Source organism: Coenobita brevimanus, chromosome 15 (assembly GCF_032717465.1).
Source record: "Coenobita brevimanus isolate Jiangsu-jjx chromosome 15, ASM3271746v2, whole genome shotgun sequence".
In the NCBI taxonomy this organism is placed as follows: domain Eukaryota; kingdom Metazoa; phylum Arthropoda; class Malacostraca; order Decapoda; family Coenobitidae; genus Coenobita; species Coenobita brevimanus.
Window position 1 is genome coordinate 4,854,991 of NC_136968.1, and position 25,267 is coordinate 4,880,257.

At 41.8% G+C, this 25,267-nt stretch overlaps 1 long non-coding RNA gene across 1 annotated transcript in view; it reads left to right on the forward strand.

Annotated features, from left to right (window-relative positions):
* LOC145390613 (uncharacterized) overlaps window positions 1-15,752 on the forward strand; it is a 37,711-nt gene extending 21,959 nt beyond the window's left edge. The window contains exon 3 of the long non-coding RNA XR_013895695.1: window positions 15,564-15,752. This is a non-coding gene — a long non-coding RNA (uncharacterized LOC145390613). The remainder of the gene's footprint in view (window positions 1-15,563) is intronic.
* Window positions 15,753-25,267: the final 9,515 nt, after the last annotated feature.

Sequence of the window (25,267 nt, forward strand, 5' to 3'; positions counted from 1 at the left end):
ATACCGTTTATGAGTGGATAAAATAGTTACCCTCCCATAGAACTCGTTTTCTTTGGTGCCAGCATGTTAGAAAACCCACTCAGGTAAGGAGGAACTCCTACCTGGATTGGGCACTTTAAACCTCAGGTGAGTGATTTCTCTATGAATTTTCGATGTTTCTCACCAAAAGCGAAGGTTTTAGCCAAAAAAAAAAATTTCGAAAATACCTTGGGACTGGGGGATGTCGGAGGTGCGGAAAACCTCGGGACGTGACGGGTTAACCCCATTAAGGCCATGTTATATCGACCTTGCTATATAATAGAGCGTTGTGCGATAGGTTTTCACTTGGTGCAACACTTTTATATCAAGATCTGACCGTGCAACATTCTGCTTCCACTCCACTGGTCGATTTCTTGTGTGTTGTGCGGACAGACCAGTCAGTGTTATGATAGTCTACCCTGCATCATTTATTCATTTCCTACTTGCACTGCCACAATCCTGCCCACATTAGTCAACTGCAGTATCCCTGAAACACATAAGAATTTGCCACATGAGTTTCTAGTGGAGCACTATTTATAGGCTGCTGTGTATATGGCCCTCACCCACCTCTTCAGCATTAGAGGCCATTGCAAAGTTGAATTTTATTGTGTGGAGTTACCAAGAATAAAATGAAATAAAATATATAAAGAATAGAATAAAAATACATGAAATTTGTCATCGGATTGAAAGATGAGAATTCTGCAGTGATTGTGAAAAGTGTACAGAGATTGTTTCCAACCCATGACACTTAGGGGTGAAAGAGAGGGCTTTCATATGGTTGCACCAGCATAACTGGGTGGCTCCTCTGCTGATTATACAAGTGTTGCTCAACCACTTCCCTATTTCCAAAAAGAGGATGGTGGACTGCAGGAGTAGAGTAACTCAAGCTGAAGTCCACTGGTTTCACATAAATGAGGCTGGGGCCAGAACTACAACCACCATCGCTTACTGCGTCTCTTTGCAGCATAAATTTGTGTGGAGTTAGCAAGAATAAAGTATCTGACTCTAAGGAGCCCAGTCAGTGAATTTACCCCTTCACCCTGAGGACATCTTTGTTTTCTTTTTGTGTGGCTGCCAACCAGGTGATTTGATACAGTTTAAAGGAGAGTTCTTGTAATAAAGAAGTTGATAAAGGTTGTATCTAACTCCTCCAGTTCGAAAAAATCTCTTTTAGGGCATGTCCACACGTGTACTCAAACATATGTTGACAGCACAACTGGCTACATATTCGGGAACATGTTTGCAGTAGTATTTGGACAGATGTGTGCAAACATGTTTCAGTGCAGTTTCAAACACTGGCAGCAGAGGTGATGGGATAAGTGATCCATTCAAGGCAGCTGAGACTTCATCATGATGTTCCCAACATGATCTGGACGCGCCATTCCCAACATGTTAGCAGCGTGTTCATTACTGTGTTGCTTACATGTTCCCAACCCTTGTTTGAGCACACGTGTGGATGCGCCCTTAAGCTGAGTTGCCTGGCAGCAGTAGTAAAGATAGAAGAAAAACTGCATACTTAGGATGAATGGGCTGAAGTGAGGGTTGCCTTTATTGCTAGACCAATCCCTCAGTTCTCAGACAGGCTCATGAGCAATTGACCACTTGCGAGTTTTGGGCTACAAGGAAGTCCAGAATACTGTATCAGAATTGATAATTTTTCATAGTACAGTAAGACCTCACCGTAACGGACTAATTAGGGCTAAAGCCATTCCGAAAGAAGCGAAATTCCGATAAAAGCGACGTCCGGACTTCCTCCTGCTAACCCGGACTTTTTCCGATATATCAGACATTAGTCCGGATCCCACCAACGGTTTTTAAACTGTTTTCACTACCACTGCTGTGCTGTACTGGATTATACCTTCACTACAATAATCAAATGGTATACTATATTATATAATAATACTGTGCCGTACATTGATAAACATGTCTTTTATTTACCTTACTGTGGTGAACATGGCTGAAGTGATCAGACAGTCTGGACTGTTTCTGGCTTTATCAGACTTTTTGTGATATATAAGAATTTAGTCCGGTTGCTCCTCAAGTCCGTTAAAAGCGAATTCCGGTCTACTGAAGTCCGTTATATCAAGGTTTTACTGTATTAACATAAATCACATTTAAAGTAGAAAAATATTGTTTGAACAGAAGCTTTGATGTTATATCAAGTACTGTACTTTCTGACCAATATTATGCTTCAGTTTAGCTGTAAGTGAGGAAAGTACAATGCTGAAGACCATCCATCTTTTCACAGTCTGAAAAAGTGCTTGTTATTATTATTATTATTTCTTATGGCTAAATCAAAGCATAGCATTGTTTATCAAGTACTTACTATTATGTCAAAGTTTTTTTTTGCACAGTTTATCTACTTAAACTGTCATTTATGCACACAAAAATATCACTTGATGTTTTGAACTTCCTTCTAGGCCATAACTTACAAGTGGTCAGATCCCTTCTGTAATTAAGTTTTTTTTTTTTCTTCTTTTTCTTCTTTCAAGAAAGACAAGGAAAAGAGAGCACAGAATCATCTCTTATCTCTTGTTTTTTCCTGAAAAACAGTGCTTAATTATGCAATAATAGTTGCAACCCCAGACTAATCTGAATGTGAACCCATTGAACTGTATGCTTAGTTATTACCCCTTGCTCTACAATCTACCATCCTCCTTTTGGGGGATATTGAGGATACTGAGGGACATTTTATTATCAGGCAGTGGAGCTACCCATTCATACTAGTGCCACCATGTAAAGACATCCCTTTCCAGCACAAGAAGAGGTATCAGAGGGAGGGGTATAATAACAGGAGGAGGATAGGAAAGAAAACGGAGAAAAGAGAGGAAAAGAAATGTACAGGAGAAGAACAGAATGGAAGAGAAGAGAAACAGTTTAGATAGGGAAACAGTAATGTGTTTGTTCAGGAACGTGATCCCAGTTTTGTACAGTGGGCTCAGAGAAGTAGCATACATGTACAGACAATCCTCAGTACAGTTTAAGGCAGGAATGTGTTCCAAATTTAATGGAAAAAGTTATGATGTTTTGTAATACTACTGACATTTAATGTATTATAAGGACTGACATGTTATGGCATGTATCACAGTGTTCATATAGTCTGCACAGATAACATCGTCATCACCACTATCCTCACCCAAGGGTGGGGTGGAGTACTGCCAGAAAGGAAAATCTGATAGAAGAACTAATAAGTAGTAAGCCCAGTTAAATGAGTTACACCCTCATTCACTCTTCATTCAAGCCCCGGGAATCCTGACTCTGCTTCATAGATATTACCATCCACAATGTTTATGCACTACATAGTACCTACTAGCAAGAGTTGTGTGAAGCCCATAAGTGTGGATGGTTATGCCTGTCGGGTGGAGTCAGGAATAAACTGGTATGCAATAGGTATCAGGATGCCTAAAAATTTTTTATTATGGGTCTTATTTTTTAAGGCTTAGGAGATTTACCTTGTTGGAGGAACACAAGTCAAGAGAGAGAGCAGTGGAAATGAGTTATTTGAGAGGAGCCTGTGGAGTCACATGGAGAGACAGACTGACAAATGAGGAAGTGGTGGAGCGTTGTGGTGTGGATGTGGATGTGATACGAAGCGTTAGGAGAAACACATTGGGGTCGTTTGGAGAGAGAGAGACAGATGAGGAGAGTGTATGTGAGTGAGGTGGAGGGGGGGGGAGAGCGAGGCTGAGGATGAGATGGAGGGATGGAGTGGAGAGGTATATGAGAGAGGAGGGTGTGAGCTTGGAGCAGGGCAGTGAAATGGCAGGGGACAGGGCAACATGGAGGCGATTTGTTTGTGGCCACCCCTTGTGGGATTAAGGCATCTGGCAACAGGTAGATAGATAGATAGTCTTATTTTTTAAGGCTTAGGAGATGTATCAGTACACTTCCCTTTTTATTTACCATACATGGAGTAGCATAATAATTTTTTTCTGACAGTAAAGTGTTTGCCATGAGTCATTTTTTTCTGAAGTTCAGTTTTACTTTCAGTTCCATTGTTAATTACAGGAAAATAGTCTCCTGAAGTTCCACTGGTATGTATTAAGTTTATTCACCACTTTTAGATTACAGTAGTACTTGTATGAAAAGTTTGTGATATTTTGAAATACATTCCTGACATAAAATCAAGACTGTATGTTATATATGTGTTTTTAGTATCAGCATAGGTTGCAAAAATACCACAGAAAAATAAAGGCTGTAAGGGAGAGGTAGTGTAGTTACTGGGAACCCTCTTGACTCCTTGAGCCTGAGAACAGTATTTTTAGTGCATGCTGAATACTATGAGATGACTTAACTTTGGAGTGCACCCTATTCAGTTCGAAGAGTATCTCGAGTTAGATAAAATGGTTTGGAGATATGAAGAATGAAGTGAAAATTTACATTATTGTATTCTAGGAGTTATGATGACAGATCAGTTTGAAGACTGTAGGGACTCTGTCAGAGGCAACTGACAGCAAACCCTTTTCTGTATCCTCCTACTTTCTCTATACTTATTTCAAAGCCAAAGGTGGCTGTTGTGTATATATACACAACAACTTATCTTGCTCTCGCGTTCCTGAACTCGATTCTTCTGAATTCTTTATGCTCTGGCTTCAGCTTTCCTGTCATTCTCTTACTAAATAATTGCGCTGTTTACTTATCTCCTAATTCTACTGACTTTCAAAAATTCTTTGACTATCTTACTTCTACGATGGAACACATTCTATCCATTTCTCCTTTCTCTGAAATCTCCATTCTAGGAGATTTCAGTGTTCACCACCATCTTTGGCTCTCCTCTCCTTTCACTGATCCACCTGGTGAGCAAGCCTACACCTTTTGTATCCTTAATGACCTAGAGCAGCTTGTACAGCACCCTACCCGTATCCCTGACCGCCTTGGAGAGAGCTCCAACATACTTGACCTCTTCCTTACAACCAATCCTTCTGCTTACATTGTTAATCTTTTCTCTCTTTTGGGCTCCTCTGATCACAACTTTATCACCTTAACCTGTCCTATCGCTCCGGTACGACCTGTGGACCCTCCAAAGAAACGTTGTCTGTGGCACTTTGGAGCGGTGGATTGGGAGGCCCTCAGGCAGTACTTCTCTGATTTTCCCTGGAATGATTATTGCTTCCATGGCCGGGAGCCACCTGAGTGTGCCATGTGCATTACGGAGGTTATTCTCTCGGGCATGGAAGCATACATTCCTTTCTCATATCCTTTGACTAATGCAAGAAAGCTTTGGTTTAATCACGCTTGTTCTAATGCTGTCCGCAACAAGGAGAGGGCCTATAAAAGGTACCAGAGCCAACCCACCCCTGAATCGCATCTTTTATACGTTTCTTCCTGGAATCGTGCTAAGTCTGTTCTTTGCTCTGCTAAAAATAATTTCATCCATACAAAATGCTCTCAACTCTCCAACTCAAATTCTTCCCACTCCTTCTGGCACCTTGCCAAAAACCTTTCTAACAACTTTACCTCATCATCCTTCCCTCCCCTCTACCCTGATGGCTCTATGGCTATTTCTTCTACTGATAAAGCAGATCTCTTCATTCAGACTTTCTCCTCCAGTTCCAGCTTAGACGATTCCGGTGCTGTTCCTCCATCACTTCCCCCCTCTGACTTCCTCATGGCTGACATTAAAATTTCTTCATCTGATGTATTTTCTGCCATCACAGGCCTCAAGACTAATAAGGCATATGGGTATGATGGAGTCCCTCCTGTTGTTCTCAAGAACTGTGCTTCTCTGCTTACACCCTGCCTAGGCAAACTCTTTCGCTTTGTCTATCAACTTGTATTTTTCCTTCTTGCTGGAAGTTTGCTCTCATTCAGCCATTCCCAACCCTCTAACTATTGTCCAATTGCTTTAACATCCTGTATCTCAAAAGTTTTTGAATCAATTCTTAATTGAAAAATTTTAAAGCATCTTTCCTATCACAACCTTCTTTCTGATCGTCAGTATGGGTTCTGTCAGGGACACTTCACCGGCGATCTTCTCACCTACCTTTCAGACTCTTGGTCATCCTCCTTTCAGGACTTTGGTGAAATCTTTGCCATTGTACTTGACATCTCAATGGCTTTTGATTGAGTCTGGCATAAGTTTTTAACCCGTACCATCCCAGGTATTTTTGCAGTTTTATACCCACCTAATCCCGGACCAAAAACAGAAAAAAATTTTATTGCATAAAACAATCCAAAAGGACATATAAGTCAAGGAAAAGCCAAAAAAAGTATTCCTTATTGGAGAAATAAGAGCAGGATGGCTGTCCATCATGTTTCTAGCCCAGTTTCCCAAGCCGTGAGCAACGTTTTCCCACCCAGCTGGGCGGGATGAGAGGGAACGGAAGGAGGAGGATGGGGGATTCCCCTTCCTCAGTGTCCTCCTCTGGCTCATATTCCTCCCCAGAATAGCCATCCAGATCTTTCTCTACTGAAGAATCACAAAATGAAGGGACAGAAGGGTCCATGTGACAATTTCAACAGCTCCTCCAGCCCAATGAGGCGGAAAAATGATGTGATTTTCGCGACATTCAGATGCTATGACGGACAGTGGCACACTGATGTTACCCACCCATGCAGAACCAAACTCAGTACTACAACTGCTTGGACACTGTGTTGCCAATACATTAAGCTACTCCTTAGCAAAAAATTAGCTAGATTAAAGCAGTATGAGACGTGCTACAGTGCTCGAATTTTGCTGTCGGCACCATCACGTCGCTGGGATTAATCGAGACGTTTTGTACTGTCGGCACCATGCCGACGGTGGGATTGTATGGGTTAATTTCCAAACTGCCCTCTTATGGTTTCTGTCCTTCTATCTGTGCCTTCATCGCTAGCTTCCTTTCTGGTCGTTCTATAGTCGCTGTTGTAGACAGCCATCGTTCTTCTAGATCTATCAACAGTGATGTTCCTCAGGGCTCTGTCCTATCACCGACTCTCTTCCTTTTATTCATCAGTAACCTTCTAAGCTGTACATCTAACCCTATCCACTTATACGCTGATGAGTCCACCCTTCATCTTTCCATTTGATTCCCGCAATGTCCATCTCAGCAGTTACTTCAACAAACAAGGGATGAGGCTATGGCACACCTAATGTCTGACTTGGGTCGTATCTCTGACTGGGGTAAAAATAATCTGGTTGTTTTTAATTCATCAAAGACTCAGTTTTTACACCTGTCAACCCGACAATATCTTCCACAGGTATACCCACTAATGTTTAATAATATTCAGCTTAATCCTGCATCATCGTTGAACATGCTTGGGGTTTCATTTACTCTGGACTTATCTTGTTAAGATCATATTACATCTCATGTAAAATCTACTTCCAGGAGATTAGGTGTGCTAAGCCAACTCCATTCCTTCTTTACCCCTGTACAATTATTGACGCTATACAGGGGTTTTATCCACCCCTGTGTGGAGTACAACTCTCATGTGTGGGGAGGCTCTCCACATACAGCTCTGCTCAATAGGGTGGAGTCAAAGGCTTTTCGTCTCATTAACTCTCCTCCTCTTACTGACTTCCTTCAACCTCTGTCTCTTCGTCGCTCTGTTTCATCTTTATCTCTTTTCCGTCACTACTTAAATGGTCACTACTCTTTTGAACTGTCTGCATGCAGTCCTCCACCTATACGACGGGCGCGTAGCACCCATCTAGCAGCAAACTCTCATCCCTTTTCTGTCCAATTCTCTAATGCAAGAGTTAACCGTTACTCCGAGTCCTTCATTTATGCAGCAGGTCAACTCTGGAACTGTCTCCCTCTGTCTGTGTTTCCTGCTTCCTATGATCTCCAGTCTTTCAAATGCAGTGGGTCCAGGCATCTCGAAATGATCGGATCTTGAATTTGGCTCTGTCTTGTATTTTGTTTTTCTCTTGGAAGGAACAATAATTGCAGGCTCGCGGCCTTTGGTTCCTTCTTCTTCGCGTAAAAAAAAAAATTGTTCAGTCTGATGACATCTAAGTATGTTTTTAACCCTTTCATGCACAGCTGTAAGATTCTTTTGCAGGTTCTGTAAACAATACCTTCCCGGCTGAGAGAGGCGTGTCTGGTGGTTTGGGGATTATTTTCATTCAGAATTAATATTCTCAGAGTTTGTGATGTGACTTGCATCATTATGCAACTTCAGGAGGAAATGTTTGCCATCCAGATCATCTTCAAATACTTATATAATTGCTAATTTTTGTGATGCAGTTCATGTCACTATGCAACTTTGGGATGTAATTTTTGTGACATGATTTATATAAAAATCCGTGAAGAAATGCTTGCTGCAGCTTAATGATATTATTTAGCTTAAGGAGACTTGTAGTAGTCTGTATCAATCCCTTCATCCCATAATGGATGGCCACAAACAGATGTCTTCTCTGTTACCATATCATTCACCATCAGGTTTCACTCTCCAACCTGCACCCCATTTCCTATATACTTCACCCCATCCCTGCTTCTCGTCAGAAGTCTTCATGTCACTCATACGCTCTTCTTGTCAGTCACTCACTCTCCCTTCTCTTCACATGGCCAGACCATCTCAAGATACCTCTCATGTTTTCTAGCACATCTACACACACAACAATGCTCCCTAAGTTCCTCCTGTGTCTGTTCGTCTCTCCACATAACTGCACATACTCTTCCACTGCTTTCACTCAGCTTGTACCCTACCAACAGGGTCCAAGCTTGACTTCCATTTGTTAGAGATGGGATCACAAAACTGTCTTGCAACAACTTTTTTGCTTCCATGCTCACTACCCAGCTCCTTGTGATATCTTTCAGTGACCAAGCAGCCTTTCATCCCCACTGTACTCTTTCATGCACCTCATTCTCCTAACTGCCATCCTTGCTTATCAGACTACCTAAGTATTTGAAGGCAGTCACATTCTCCATTCCCTTACCATCCAGCCTCACTGTACATTCTGTGACTTCATTTCTCTCAAAGACCATAACTTTACACTTAGTACCATTTGCTTTAGATGTCATTTCCTACACACACTTCCAGACACACACACCAAGCCTTGATGCTCAGTTTTGTGCTCAGGTAACAGAACATCATCATTAGTATACTGTGTATCAGTATGGGCAGTACTCACACTCCACCCTCCCTCATTGACATGCAAACATCCATGGCCCTTGCTTGTATTTTGTGATACCATCTTTATGTATATTGAACAGCCAGGGAGACATCCCAGTTTCAGTCCAGCATTCACATCAGAAAACTCAATCATTTAATTTTCCACAGCATTACTGTCCTTGTAACCTCACTGTGTACAGTATATAATTTAAACAGACCAGTCCAAATTTTGTCAATATTTTAAAGTTGCCATGTGAAGAGGATGGAGAATGAGTGACTAGCAAAGTGCAAAAGTGCATGTAAATGAAGTGGAGGGGGAGAGGGAAAGAAGGGAGACCAAGGCTGAGAGGGCGGGATGGAGTGGAAAAATATATGAGAGAGGGGTGTGTGAGTTGGATGGAGGGCAGTCGGATGGCAAAGGACACGGTGACATGGAGATGATTTGTTTGTCCCTGATGGTGTTGAGGTATCTGACAATAGATAGACCAATAGTGACACACACACACACACACACACACACACACACACACACACACACACACACACACACAATGTACATATATGGATAACTAACTCTTAGGAATTAGTCATTATCAGTCTGTCCTCTTTTTCCCACCAAAGGATTGGGGTAGGGCCAGAGCATAAGTTTATCTATCGATCGATCTATTGCCAGACACCTCAATCCTGTTCGGGGTGGCCACAAACAAATCGCCTCCACGCCGCCCTGTCCCCCGCCATTTCACTGCCCTGCTCCCAACTCACACCCCACTTTCTCATATACCTCTCCATCCCATCCCTCCATCTCATCCTCGGCCTCCCCTTCCCTCTCCCCCCCTCCACCTCACTCACATACAATCTCTTTGTCAGTCTTTCACCCTCCATCCTCTCCACATGGCCAAACCACCTCAGTGTATTCCTCCTAATGCTTCCTATCACATCCACATCCACACCACAATGCTCCTTTATATCCTCATTTGTCAGCCTGTCTCTCCATGTGACTCTACAGGCTCCTCTTAAATAACTCATTTCCACTGCTGACTTGTGCCCTTCCAACAACGTCCAAGCTTCAATTCCATACGTTAGAGTTGGTATCACAATACTGTCATATAGTAACTTTTTCACTTCCATGCTCACTTCCCTGTTTCTTATCACTGCTTTCAAGGAACCAGCAACCTCTCTTCCCTGTTGTACCCTTTCAAGCACTTCACCCTCCAAACCTCCATCCTTACTCATCACACTACCCAAGTACTTAAACGTACTCACATTTTCCAGTTCCTCACCATCCAGCCTCGCTGTACATTCACTGACTTCACCTCTCTCAAAGACCATCGCTTTACTCTTCCCTACATTCACCTTTACATTCCGTTTCTTACACACTCCCAACCTCATCCACCAAGCCTTGCAGCTCCCCTTCGTCTTCACTCAACAACACAGTATCATCTGCAGACAACAGTACAGGGAGTTTCCAAACACTACCCTCTCTCACCAGGGCCACTCCAGCATCCACTACCCTACTTTGTACCTCTTTTATCACCCCATCCATGTACAGATTGAACAACCATGGAGACATCTCTGTTTCAACCCTGTTTCAACCCAACCTTCAAAGAGAAAAATTCACTCAGTTCACCGTCCACATGCACTGCAGGCTTAGCACCATCATACATACTCTTCACAGCATTCAACAACTTCCCATCTACTCTATATATTCTTAATACTTTCCACAATCCTTGTCTATCCACCCTGTCATATGCTTTCTTCAAATCCATGAAAGCCGCATACAACTTCTTTCCCTTCTCTAGAAACTTTTCCACTAAAGATCTAAGAGTGAATATCTGATCTACACAACCTCTTCCCTTCCTAAAGCCACCCTGTTCTTCTTCAACCAATTCCTTTGTTCTTTCTCTAACTCTGTCAGTAAGTATCCTACCATACACTTTTCCTATTATACTAAGAAGACAAATGCCCCTATGATTACCACACACTTCTTTTTCCCCTTTTCCTTTGTATAAGGGAATAATTATACCTGATTTCCAATCCTCTGGGACTCTACCTTCCTCCCAGGCCAATCTGCACATCTTCCACATCCATTCTACTACTATCTCTCCCCCATGCTTCAACATTTAATCACGCACTCCATCAATTCCTGGGGCTTTCCCCAATTTAACTTTCTTCATTGCTTCCACAACTTCAATCCTACTGATTTCTTCCTGTCTTCTCACCTCCCTTCTTCTCCCAGCCATTGGCCAGGCACTTATACTTGCATTACTTCCATCCTTTATGTTCAACAATTCGTTAAAGTGTTCTCTCCATCTGCTCACTTTTTCTCCCTTCTCCAATAGTAATCTATCATTTTTATCTTTCACTCCCCTACTAACTTCACTTCCAACCTGTCTTACTCTCTTCACCTCCTTCCAGAACATTTTCTTACAGTCCCTCCACTTTACACTCAAATTCCCTCCAAATTCCTCATCCACTCTCTTTTTACTATCTCTTACTAATCTTTTCACCTCTCTCTTTCTTTCTACATATAACTCTCTCTTCCGCCTCTCAACTTCTTCCACACCCCTATTTCTCATCTATTCATTTTATGCTTTCTTCTTTTGTGCCACAGCCTGTCTCACCTCTTCATGACATGTAGAGGTGTATGGTATGGATGAGGACTGCTGGGCCTTGATGGCAGGCTGTGAAGCCTATGCCCAGAGTCGGACACATTAAAAAAAAAAAAAAAAAAAAAAAAAAAAAATCCACCATGCTGTTTCTTGCACCCCTGTCTGTCTTCTCTTCATCCCACACACCACATCACATGCTGCACATATTTCTTCTGTGAATATCCTGTACACACCTTCCATGTCCCCCATCTGCTCCAATTCATATTTGCCCAGTCGTTCCTCCACTTCTCTCTTATATTCATCCTTTTTCTCATCCTCTTGTATAAGTAAATACATAAATAATGATAAAAATAATAAATAAATGAATTGATAAAAGGCGCCTGGTGGTTTAGTGGGTAATTAAGGCACCCCAATTGGATTGAGCCTGTGTAGGTTTATATCCAAGGGGTGGTTGGGGTTTATTGTTCACAAAATGCCACTCGGGGATGAGTGAGGCTGGCCACTTTCATCTCAGTTGCCAGAACCAATTTGCCTAGCCCTGGGCTCTTACACTCCTCATGGGGCAACATAGGATTGGATGATGGATGGATGGATGGATAAAAGGGGAAGAAAAACATGCCCATTTAATGGCCCATGCTCTAATTCACTCACCATTCAATCCCCTGCATCCCTGACTGTACCCCACAGACATAACTTTTCACACATATGCTTTACATTACATATCATATAAAGTGTTTGTGATAACTAGCATGTCTGTAGGTAAAAGCAGGGCTGCCATATTCTTGTCGATCCACACAAAATATTTTCAACCAGCTGGACCCTTTCTCTCAGTATGACCGTACTGTCAAAACACACTCTTCGCCTTTCATGTCCACAGAATTATTGGCTACCATCTATCAAGGTTGGATGAGTTGGAGGTAGTGAGTCAGGAAGTGCAAGAGATCAGCAGAGAGGAAGTGAGGAATGCCATGAAGAGGAGGAAGGATGGCAAGGCAATGGGCCCGGATGGTATACCAGTGGAAGCATGGAGGAGCTGAGGAGAGATGGCTGTGTCATTGTTTACCAGATTGTTTAACAAAATCCTGGAGGGTGAGAGGATGCCGGAGGAGTGGAGAAAAAGTATTCTAGTTCCGATTTTCAAGAACAAGGGTGATGTGCAGTGCTGCAGCAACTACAGAGGTATAAATCTGATCAGCCATGCAGTGAAGATATGGGAAAGAGTGGTGGAAGCAAGGCTGAGAAGAGAAGTGAGGAACTGCGAGGAGCAATTTGGTTGTATGCCAGGGAGAAGTACTATAGATGCCATATTTGCTTTGAGAATGGTGGTGGAGAAGTACAGAGAAGGCCAGAAGGAGTTACATTGTGTGTTTATAGACTTGGAGAAGGCTTATGATAGGGTACCGAGAGAGGAGCTGTGGTACTGTATGAGAAAGTCAGGAGTGGCAGAGAATTCTGAAGGACATGTACTGCGATAGTATAACAGCAGTGAGATGTGCAGTAGGAATGACTGAATGTTTCAAGGTGGAGGTGGGAGTACATCAAGGATCGACTTTGAGCCTCTTCTTGTTTGCAATGGTGATGGACAGATTGACAGATGAGATTAGACAGGAGCGTCTGTGGACAATGATGTTTGCGGACGACATTGTGATATGTAGTGAGAGCCAGGAGGAAGCTGAGACAGAGCGTGAGAGATGGAAATATGCACTGGAGAGAAGGGGAATGAAATTATGCAGAAGCAAGACTCAGTACATGTGTGTAAATGAGAGAGATGACAGGGGAACCATGAGGCTGCAAGGTGTAGAGGTGGCAAAGGTAGATGAATTCATATACTTGGGGTCAACTGTACAAAGTAACAGAGGGTGTGGTAGAGAGGTAAAAAAAGAGAGTGCAGGCAGGATAGAGTGGGTGGAGAAAGGTGACAGGAGTGATCTGTGACAGAAGGGTCTCTGCAGAAATGAAAGGGAAAGTTTATAAGACTGTAGTGAGGCCAGCCGTGTTGTACGGAATGGAGACAGAACCACTGACATAAAGACAGGAGGCACAGTTGGAGGTAGCAGAATTGAAGATGTTGCATTTTTCACTAGGAGTGACGAGGTTGGACAAAATTAAAAATGAACACATTAGAGGGACAGCGCACGTAAGTCAATTTGGGGACAAAGCTAGAGAGGCGAAACTGAGATGGTTTGGACATGTGCGGAGGAGGGATGAGGAGTATGTCAGGAGGAGGATGCTGGAAATGGAGTTACCAGGCAGGAGAAAGAGAGGAAGGCCAAAGAGAAGGTTTATGGATGTATTGAAGGAGGACGTGTGAGTGGTAGGTGTAAGAGATGAAGATGCAGAAGACAGAGTAAGATGGAGATGGGTGATCTGCTGTGGCAACCCCTAAGGGGAGAGCTGAAAGGAGAAGAAGAAGATCTATCTATCTATCTATAGCCCGACACCCTAATCCTGCAACGGGTAGCCCCAGACAAAACACCTCCAAGTTACTCTGTCACCCACCGTTTGATGGCCCTCCCCCCAACTCACTCCCCTCTCCCTCATATACCTCAACTCCATTCCTCCACCTCATCCTCAGTCTCCCCCTCCCTCTCCCTTCCTCCACTTCACCTACATGCACCCTCTTAGTCAGTCTTTCATTCATTGGCTGTCATGAGTCATATTATTCCTTATCCTTTCCAGTGCTGGTGCAATGGCTCCAATATGCTGGGTGATGAAGCTGCCTGGTTACACAAATGTCCTTCAGTCCCCTCCCTGTCCTCTAAAAGAAGGATGGTGGGGCCACAGAAGAAGGGCACCTTCATTCTGCAGTCCACCAGGTTCACATTTCAGATATACCTGGCTGCAACTATACGTACTATTACTTAACCTCTCCACTGTCCGTACTCCACGCCTGCATTCCTCAGTAACTCCATTTTCAGTGCTCCTACTCTGGACCTTTCAGTTTCTTGCTACACCAAAGTCTCACATCCATTTGTTAATGTGGTCACTAAAACTCCTTGATGCAGTACCCTCACCGTTGCCCCATTCATATCTGTGTTATATTAAAACCATCGCTGCACCAGCCACTCTCCATCCCTGTTCTTCTTTACTTTCTACATCCCTTGCACAATTACCTTTCTTCTCAGTCACTGTACCCACATACTTAAACTACCTGGCACTGATGAGGCACCTACATGTGCTGGCACAATGCACCCTGGGTGGAGTAGCTGTGGTTTCTACCTGGGGGCTGAACCTTCTCATATTTTCTTGCATCTCACCTTGGGATGGATCCTGATCCGACCCTGGTGAGGCACTGTCTACCACAAGGGGGCGTTAGATCCCTGCACGGTGTACGCATTGTACTTAACCTGTGGGATGACCCCAAAGAAGCACTTGCTTACCTGTGGTTGAAGGGTCTGCTCAGCCAGACAGACCAACAGTAACATTTTAAGCCCCTCTTACCAATTCATATCTTTCTCCATCCACCATCAGATCACATCGGGAATCACTTCTCTCCCAGCAACCACCACTTTGCTCCTATCTGCACTTACTTTCAAAGCATGATGCTCACAGACATCCATGGAACCCTGCACCAATATGCAAAGCACTCGTTCACTATTAGGACGTTACAGAGCACCATTGCATATATCAGACTTGAGGTAGTCCAACCTTCACCATTCATTACTCTCCTCATCTCTGTCTCCATAACTCTAAGTTTTTACCTCTCTTAACCCTGTTCTTATAAGTATATACTGTATATTGATCCACCATGGAGGTATAACAAATCCTTGTTTTGCCCAAATGTTGGTATTAAACTACACAGTTTGATACCAGTCCAGCAGTATGGTACACTTATGACCACAGTTAATAAAGTGATTCAGCTATTACAGGACAAATGTTCATTAGTTTTGTTTTTTCCAGGCATACAACTGGCACCAGACCACACACAGAAGAAGGGAAAACTGCCAAGAGTATTGATGAGAAGACTTGCTTAAGCAATAGAAGACTGAGGATAGAGAGCAGTTCAGTCATCATGAGTTGCTGACCAAAACTCCCGACCTTCATAAGGGTCACCTGTGTGGTAATTTGAACTTGTGGCTGTGACATACTAACTAAATTTATCCCGGCTAATACCAGGCAAGTCCATTCAGCTCTGAAAGTTCTAGTGCACCAAGAAAGGTTAAAAACTGTCTCCATTAATGTGTTGGCTAAGAGAAAAGAGGCTGTATTTTATTCCAACTAAGTTATCAACAGCATTCAGCTTCATTCATCACAGAGGAAGCCATCACAGTCAAAGGGTTAACAGAGATCTCAGTGCAAAGTGTTGTTGATTATATGATACTTGATGGACATTGGGTCACATGGTTGTTATGTTGTCTTTGCTGTAGTGCATCAAGATTTTGCTGTAAGCCTGTTCTGAATTTTTTTTTTATTTTTTTTTTTATTTTTTTTTTTTTTATACTAAGTCCACATTATATTACAGGAGAACTGTCTTTGTTTCCATTGCTGCCCATTAAGCTGATTTGTCAGCCTCTCCCAGTGTACAGTGTCAAGTGTATGGATTTTTTTTCTTATTTGGAACACATCTCTGACATATAATAAGGACTGTCTGTACTAGTTTGTGCTTTGTTATTATATGAGTTGATATGAAAAATGAGTTGATATGCAGAAATGTTCTGATACTGCACAGTACAGTAATAATCAACTGAAACAGTGATGGTGGTGTAAGGTAAGCACGTCTCAGTTGCAGTGGTTATTAATTAAGCTGGCAGCAGATACAAAGCCTGCCTGTGAGGGGGACCAGTATTAATGCCTTCACTCAAAGATATAAATTTTACTTTATTTATACCATCCCTTGACAGTTTTAGTCAGCTTAGGATAGATTTTTTTTTTTCTGAAGGGGTTAGCTACAGCCTTTACTAATTTCAAGTGGCTCTCATAAGCTGAGTTAAGTAATTTGCCTGGAGCAGGATTAACTTACAAAACAATGTTGTTGTAGAGAAGGAATTAAGAGCAAATAAAAGTCAGGTTGACATCAAGTTAAGTGTCATAATGGAGGACATCAGCAGACAGCCAGTTGATACAGAGCCACTCGACGTAAAGCCACTCGAAATAAAACCCCTTGATACAAAAGTAGAGCAGGAGTCTGAGAATGTGCCATCTTCATCACCATCACCACCTGCATCACCATCACCATCACCACCTGCATCACCATCACCATCACCACCTGTGTCATCTTCATCACCATCACCATCCCTGGCACCGTCCACCCTCCTGGGAGTCCACGAGCAAGTATTAAATCTAATACGACCCCCTCCTGTTTATCTGATTGTTCCAACCATTGCTCAGCCTTTCAATCTGCCCTCTATTGCTCCCCCTTCTTTCCCTTTACAGAGTACTCCCTCTTTCCCATTACAAAGTACTCCTTCTTTTCCAGTACAGAACGCCCCCTCTTTCCCTGTACAGAATACCCCCTTGTTCCCTGTACAGAATGCCCCCTCTTTCCCTGTGAATGAGGGTGTTAATGCCACAATCGCTCCTCCACCAGAAAATTTGAGATATAAGTGCTTGGAGTGTGGCAAAAGGTTTACTTATAAGAGTGGTCTGGAACGACACAGAGTAGCACATACAGGAGAGAAGAAGTACAAGTGTGATGAATGTGGCAAGCGTTTTACTCGTAGGACCACACTGATATCTCACGCACAGCTTCATACTGGGGAAAAGAAATACCAATGTGATCAGTGTGGCAAACTGTTTGCCTTGAGGTGCTCCATGACGCAGCATTTAAGAACTCATTCAGAAGTGAAAGAAAAAAAGTTCATGTGCCATGAATGTGGAAGGATGTTATCTACAAAAGCTTCCCTCGAGCAGCACGTAATGCATCACACAGGGGAGAAGAATTTCCGATGTGATGAGTGCGGTAAGCGGTTTACCTCTAAGGGTATTCTCAATGTGCACATGCTGGGTCATTCATCAGTTAGGAAGTTTGGTTGTGATAAATGTGAAAAGATGTTTAAAACGAAAGGTGAGCTAATAAAGCACTCTGTAAGGCACATAGAAGAAAAGAATCATGAATGTCCAGTTTGTGGTAAATTTTTTAAGACTAGGGGAGAGGTCAGGGAACACTCAGTGGTTCACACTGGTGAGAAACGGTACAAATGTGATGTATGTGATAAGAGGTTTGCCAGGAGTAAGGACCTCAGACAGCATGTTCAAATTCATACGGAAGTGAGGAAATTCAAGTGTGAGCAGTGTGGAAAGTCATTTAAAACAAAAGCCGGTGTAACTTTACATCTTGCTCGTCACACAGAGAACAAAGAACATGAGTGTCCTCAGTGTGGTAAACAATTTGCTCTTAAGGGTGACATGGTTAGACATGCCATGACCCACTCTGAAGAGAGGAAGTTCAGTTGTGATGATTGTGGGAAGGCCTTCTCACTGAAAAGTTTCTTGAAAAAACATAAGGAACAGGCCCACTAATATTTAATAGGTGAAAGTATATGAGAGTGTAAAGACACATGGTTAGGCAGTACCATCATTCACCAGAAGGAAAGAAGTTTAAATATGATTATTGTTTTAGGTCATTCATACTTGAAAAAACATCTAACCAGTTCTAGGAAACAGGTCCACAAATTTTTTGTTGTCACAAATTACAACAAAGTATAGGTCAAAATGGTTAGACAGTGCTGTCATTTACCAGAGAGGAATAAGTTTTAATTTAATAATTATGTGATGTCATTCACATTAGAAAGTTCTTTAACCAGACACATGTTAGAAATCCATTGAACTTTTGTCATTTGTTGCTGAAAATTACTACAGTATAGACTTTGCAGGGACATTGTTAGACATACCATCAGTGACTCAGAAAGGAAGAGTTTTCAGTGTGATGGTTGGGGTAACTAAGTCAATATAGTGAAAAGCTGTATGACCAATTATAGGAAGAAGATATTCACTAATACAGTATCATGTTCCTTGTTGAAAAGTGCATTAATGCTTCATAAGACTGTAGTTATCTGTTGTGTGGTTCATTCTCTTCATTATATCCATCGTATTGACTGGCAGTGAGTAACATAGTTGGAAGAAATTTTCAGCTTTGTGTTGTGTTTCTTCCACACAACATGGCATTGAATTCCATCCTGGTCAGCATAATAAAATCCACCATTACCCACACTTACACCAGTCTTGGCAATGAAACCTTACCTGAAACCACCTCATTTATAAAAATATAAGTGGGCAGCATGGGAATAGATTAGATGTATTGCAGTAACTTGTAGTATGGTATGTACAGAGTGCAGTAACTATATCATCATCATCATCATCATCATCTAATCTAGTGTTGCCCTATGAGGAGTGTAGGAGCCCAGGGCAATGCAAGTAGGTCTTGACATTTAAGATGAGAGTGACCAGCCTCACTCATCCCTGAGTGGCATTACATGAGCAATAAACCCCAACCATCCCTTGGATATAAACTTGCACTGGCTCAATCCAATTCGAGCACCTTACTTACCCACTAAACCACCAGGCGCCATAATTTGGTTATATGGTTACCACCCAGTGTAGTAAATGGTTTCCTGGTGTACAGGAAACCATTTGTCTTGTCATTCAGTGTAAAGTCACCTGTAGACACAAGGAAGAAGAAAGAATGCAGAAAAGACAGACAAGGAAGGAAGAAGGAAAGGGCAGGCACCCAAAGCAGCACTACATCGAGTGAGTGGATGGTGAGCATCCCTAGTTGCTATATAATAAATATAATAACAATTTCTAGTTGTATGTTTTTGAGTAATTAGTGGGTATCTTTCATCTGTACACAGTTTTTTGATGGATGCATGTTATCATCTTTCTTAAATTTCACTCATTATTTTACATCTACCTTCATTTTACATTATAATGTCAGTGTTTGAAGCATTATCTAGAGGAATGAATGCAGTGATTTCTTGTGGCTTTAATAGTGATCATCACCCTGACCACTCCATGACGGGTACACTGCAGTACTATACAGTAGACTGTATTACAGTATTTAATGTGAATGTGTGGATTATCCTCCATTTTTTAACAGTAATATATGAAGTATGTGATGATAGAACATGTCTAACCTGATGACAACACTGTTATGTTTGATTCAGGCTGATCACTTCTTGACAATTACAGTATGACTTGGCGAGGCGGACTCCTGATTACAACACTTTTATAATGAACACACTTTTAACCCGAGGCGTCCCGTCAACGTATGGATACGTTGCAACATTTTGCATTTGCCAGTCCCGACGACCTACTGGTATGTTGCGCAATTGCAAGGTTCATAATTTGCACAATTTTCAATTTTCGTGCGTGATTTTTCGTACGTATACACGGGACACCTTCCTCTATTCCTCTACAAGATGCCAAGCAGGGACAATGCCTTACACCGCATAACCTCCCCCACCCCCCTGCACGCCATTGTCTCGGCAATTCACCTGTTACCAGTGACCTGGCCAATAAAGACATTCAGGGCCAGAGCAATTCCCCAGTCGATGACAATGTGGAGGACAAAGTTTACATAGCATTAGAGGAAGAAACAGTCAGAAATGATGATCAGGTAATGTGGCAAAAAAAAGGTCAGGTATGGTGATGAGTTAGTGAGTGAAACAATGCTTATAATGCCTGTATTACTGTGTGAAAACCAATATACTCTCATACTGCATATAAATTCATACCAAGTAAAAAAATAAATACCATTTATGAGTGGTGTGAAATAGTTACCCTCCCATAGAACTCGTTTTCTTTGGAGCCAGCCTGTTAGAAAACCCAGTAAGGTAAGGAGGTACTGCTACCTGGATCGAGTATTTTAAACCTCAGGTGAGCGATTTCTCTATGCATTTTCGATGTTTCTCACCAAAAGCAGAGGTTTTAGCAAAAAATATTTTTTTTGAAAATACCTCGAGATTGGGGGGTGTCGGAGGTGCGAAATAGCTCGGGACGTGACAGGTTAAAAGCTATGCTGAATGCCTGCTGACTTTTTTTTTTTTTTAACCCTTTCACATCGGGTGGCACATCAACGTGCCACCAAGGAAATGTCTGTAGCCATCGGGTGGCACATATACGTGTTCTGGACGTTTTATATTTGCCTGCCAGTACTTGGGGCCCAATAGTGGTTCAGTATCAGGAGGTAGCAAGACTGAGGAGCTGCCATCACGGGAGGCCTATTTTATTATCTGTTATTTTTGTCACGTACAAGAAGTATGTTGAGGCACGCGATATGAGATGTTTTGCCGCCATGGCAGCTTACCATGATCTGATGGAAGCGATGTCTGTTGTCAGATGAAAGTAAGAATGAAAATGAAAGTGCTGCTATAAAAGAAAAAAAAATAACAGCTTTGAGTTCATCATTATACCAAATGACACATGTCTGGCAGTGGAGGAGCTCCAACACCACAGCACTCAACCATACAGGTAATTATGATTTTTTTTTTTTTTTTTTTTACATTATGTTAGACATCATTTTACCTGGAAATTATGGTCTATTTTTTGGTGTGGAATATTTTATCAAAACAATTATCTTTATGTATCTCAAAACCCTTGTGTGTGGGACATCCAGCCCCCCAAAAAACACCCGAAGTGAAAGGGTTAATGCTGTTTAATATGTATTATATCCAGTCACATGATCACAACATTTGACAATCAACAGATGTTTTAAGTTGCATTGTGGATAGCTGTAATTTATTTATTACTGTATTTATTTAATATTTTAATGTAGACAAGCATTTGTATATTTCTAAAAGGTAAAGAGTTTTGTAAATAATTTGTTAACCTCAGGATAGTTATAGGTTGACTTCTCAAACTTGTTCAGGAAGCACCAGTACAGTAGTATACAGTAGTGGTGAGACATTTTAAATGGCAGCTGTAAGTTTAGTGCAACCGTCAAAATTATTGCTTATGTTGTAGAATATGAATTTAGTCTTTGTAGTCACAGTTATGTAGTGGTTCAGACTGTGTATTGTTAGTCAGAAGGTCACAAATTCATGCCCACTCAAAGATCATTGTTTGACATTAGGAGGGGCATTTAGTCAAAGGGCTACAGGCACCAAGTAAAGTCCCCTTAATAGGGGCAGTGCTATATATCTTCCAAGATAAGAGTGCAGAGCTCAAAACTGCTTTATATAAGCTACATGCACTGACTAAAGTTCTCTAAATAGGGACTTCCCCTTAAAATGCACAGCATAAGACTACATCATATAAGTTACATGCATCAACTAATGTCCTCTTAACAGGAGCAATGCCTTGGACCTTCTGGGAGAAGAGTGCACAGCATAAAGATGTATTGTACAACCTCTACTTTATGTCAGAACTTGTATATTGCCTGATTCATTTTGTTATGCTTTTGCAAGATTGTATGTAAAAGGATGTTTACCCATATCTAAGATCACCAAAAACAGTACATTAGGTACTTGGTAGTCAGTGGACAACTTGTAATAAATAAGACTGTACAAAGAAATGAAAGGTACAATAGTCTACCAGGTCCCCATCATCTCTTCCTTACCCAGTTGTTTTTTCATAAAGATTGTTAGCATGCGCTGGTAGGCAACGTTATTTTGCTATGTGTCCATTAAATTATAACAAGTATGATGATATATACAGTATTCATTTTATTCTTGCAATCTCCAGGCAGTTTTATTAAGGTTAACATAAAATTTGTGAATAGTAGTGGTCAGATAAAGCCATAATTTACCATTACAGAAAATGTGTATCATGTGCTTAAAATCATCTGGAGGTAGTAAGAATACCAAATAATAATACATAATCATCATGAAGAGGCTGAGTTTACTGTAATTACAGAAAAAATTACTATTTAAGGCCAATTCCTACTTAACAGCTGATTTGCCAGTTTCTCCCAGTTGACAGCACCAGTTGTATGGAAGAAGCTGTGATATTTAGAGCATTTGTCTGACATACTATGAGGACAGCCTTGATGCACTGTATTCAGTTTAACCCATTTACTTTGGTTGGTGATGCTGGAGAGGGACGTCTTCTCATGGTGACACCTATATAGCTGGTCATCTCCACTGCCTTCAGACGTCTTTTAATTCCTTCGTCCCCCAAAAGAGGATGATAGACTGCAGAAGGAGGGCAACTTCAGCTTGCAGTCCATCACATCCCTATATTCCCTCCCAATCCCCCAAAAGAGGATAGTGGATTGCAGAAGGAGGGCAGCTTCAGCCTGCAGTCCACTAAGTTCACACTCGTGAGCCAGGGGTTTCAACAACTATGACTGCTAGTATAGTTGGCACTTGAGTAGGTTATTTAGAAAAATACTGGAAGAATTATCCAGCTGAGAGGTATCCAAACAGTCAGAGGTGAGAAAAGTTATCTCCAGTAGTGTGTTTTCTACAACTGGTGTATCTAAGAGCTTTATTTAGGTTAACACCAGATGGTTTTGTTTGGTTGAGAGAAAGCATAGCAGTTTTAAGGGTTAAGAAAATATTTAGTGTAGTTTAGATTAGGTACTTGCTGGGTATGTTGTGTAAAGTACTGTACTTTTCTCAGCAGACCATGTTAGCCTCTGAAGTTGTTTGGTGACAGTCTGATAAAAGAAAAAAGAAGAGGATTTAATCTTTTTTCTTTTATCAGACTGTCACCAAACAACTTCATTCATTTGAGGGAAATCCCAGTGGTCAAAGGGCAAAGGAATGTATTGTGTAGTTTAGGTTAAGTTAGGCAGTTACTGGGTATGTTGTGTAAAGGTGTTCCTACCAGAATCTCAGACCTTATCAACCGCTGCACTACATGTTTTTTTATAGCATCCACCAGATTATTTTTGTCAACTTAGGAAAGAGATCTCGTAGTGGAAGCGGTTGATGAAGGCTGTATAACCTCTCCAGTTTGAAGTCTCCACCAAGCTGAATAAAATCTAAATGAGCACTGTGTAAATTATGTAATGGAAATCAAAGGATGGAAAGGATTGTTTTTATTACAGTGACATATTTTTCTTATGTTTTCAGGAGCAAAAGACTAGATTATTATTAGTATTATTTATTATTATGTTATCAGATGCAAAAGACTAGGTTGTTGTTATTATTATTATTATTATTAATATTATTATTATTAATTTGAGTAGTGGTAGTAATAGTATATTATGATGATGATGATCATCATTTATTTTCATTTTTGAAGGCTCCAACATGCATGCATGCATCGGCCTTGGTCATCTAATGGTGGCTGTCCATGCTACTCGATCTCTGGCAGCTTCCCAATTTAGTCTGTTAACCCTGAGGCCACGCTCAATGACCTCGTCTCAGGTCTTTTTCAGTCTACCTTTCTTTACCCTACCCCCAACATTAACACTTCTCACTTTCTGCATCCGGTTATCATCCCCCATCCTCTCCACATGCCCAAACCATCTCAGTCTACCTCTCCTCATCACAACAATACACTCCAGTCCCATCCTACCTCTCAACTCTTTCATCATAAACCTACCCTTCCCAGGCCTTGCACTCAAGAACACACTTCACATCCCCCTAATCATTGCCATTTCTGTATGTTTGAGCCTGCAAATATCCTCTTCCTTTACTGCCCAGGTCTCACTACCATACAGCATTACACTTCTAACACATGCCACATGCAAAGATCCCTTAGCACGGAGGGAGAGCCCTCTCAGTGTCAGGAGAGGCAACAGCTCCCTGAACTTCATCCAACCACTCCTCACTCTAGCCACAGAGCTAGCTCCTGCCCCACCTTCAGCACATAACATGTCTCCCAAATAAGAAAACTCTTCCACACACTCAAAAGACTCATCAGCGAGTTACCATAATCTTTTCACGCCTGATAATATCCAAATGCCCTTCCTGACACTGCACACATGAAATCAGCATTATCTTGCAGTCTGTCTCTAATGCCACTACATCTCTTATGCATCCTCTCATCAGATACTGCACAAGATGGAATTACTTCCCACACCCTTGTGACAAATCCCATATGGCCACTCTCCCTCTTCTTTGACAGTACTACCCCCAGCCCTAAATACCATCACTTTTGTTTTATCTGCATTTACTCCTAAGCCCTTGTGCCCCATACCATCTCTCCACATCCTAAATCTTTCCTCCACCTCCCTTTTTGTATTATTATTATTCTGGTTGAAGAGACTTTTTCAACATCATCCATTAAATATCGCCTTCATGAACCCTCACTACAAGGGGGTTCAGTTAAGTCAAATAAAACCACCTAACCTCAGCTAGTGCAAAATGGAAAAGACATCCAGAGGCTGAACCAGTAAACTTCACTGTGGTGACATCTTTGTTACCATATTTTTGCCACCACCAGACAGTTTATTTAGCCCCAGAAGACTGTCTCATAAGGAAGGGATGATACTTATCTCTAGCTTGGGCTAGGAAAAATCATACTCTTTTTACTCTGCCGTGCATTGGGAAGGGGTTAGGCTTATACCTGTTTACCCACTCATTATCCAAGTACAAACCACCCACAAACAGTGCCTCATATGCAGGTGACATCACCATAACACCCACACACTACACTGCAGACACAGCCAACACACTGCAACGGAACTGCATCAACACACCGTAGACTGGGTCTGAGGACAATAGGCTGATGATCACCTCAGCCAAAACCACCACCACACTAATCACCAGCAGTAA